This window comes from Microcaecilia unicolor, chromosome 3, assembly GCF_901765095.1.
Source record: "Microcaecilia unicolor chromosome 3, aMicUni1.1, whole genome shotgun sequence".
Lineage (NCBI taxonomy): Eukaryota > Metazoa > Chordata > Amphibia > Gymnophiona > Siphonopidae > Microcaecilia > Microcaecilia unicolor.
Window position 1 is genome coordinate 205,808,754 of NC_044033.1, and position 647 is coordinate 205,809,400.

Genomic DNA, 647 nt, shown 5'->3' on the forward strand with positions numbered 1-647 from the left:
AGGACAAGTGTGGAGAGATACTGGGGAGCAGCAGAGTGAGTACATTTATAGGTTAGTAGAAGAAGTTTGAAAAGGATGCAAAAACGGATAGGGAGCCAGTGAAGGGTCTTGAGGAGAGGGGTAGTATGAGTAAAGCGACCCTGGCGGAAGACGAGATGGGCAGCAGAGTTTTGAACCGACATGGGATTGTTAATGACCCTATCCAGATCCCACAATGCACCAGAGATTTAACATCATAACCCAAAACTGAGCCAAAGCTACTTTGCAAAAACACATAGGGCCTGGTGACGAGGCACAATAACCTTAAACATAGTCGGAAAAACAACGCCCCCCTCCCTCCTCTGTTGTAATCACCAAAATCCATGAATAAATTCCATTTTCCATGAGCTTATCTCTCCCCAACCCTATGTAAATCACAGGTTCCCCTCTCTCAAGCTCACTCTTTCCTAATCACTTACATCCCCTATAAAGGACAGAGGGGTCCTCTCCCCTTTCTAACCCCATGTGATCACTGACATTAGGTGGGAAGGATGGAGAATCCTGTATCTTGCTGTCTGAGGAGGAACGAAGGAGGTTCATCTGTTCTCCCGTCTCTGGGAGGCTCTACAGTGTAAGTAGAAACCCCCAATAATACTGGTCAACCGTCA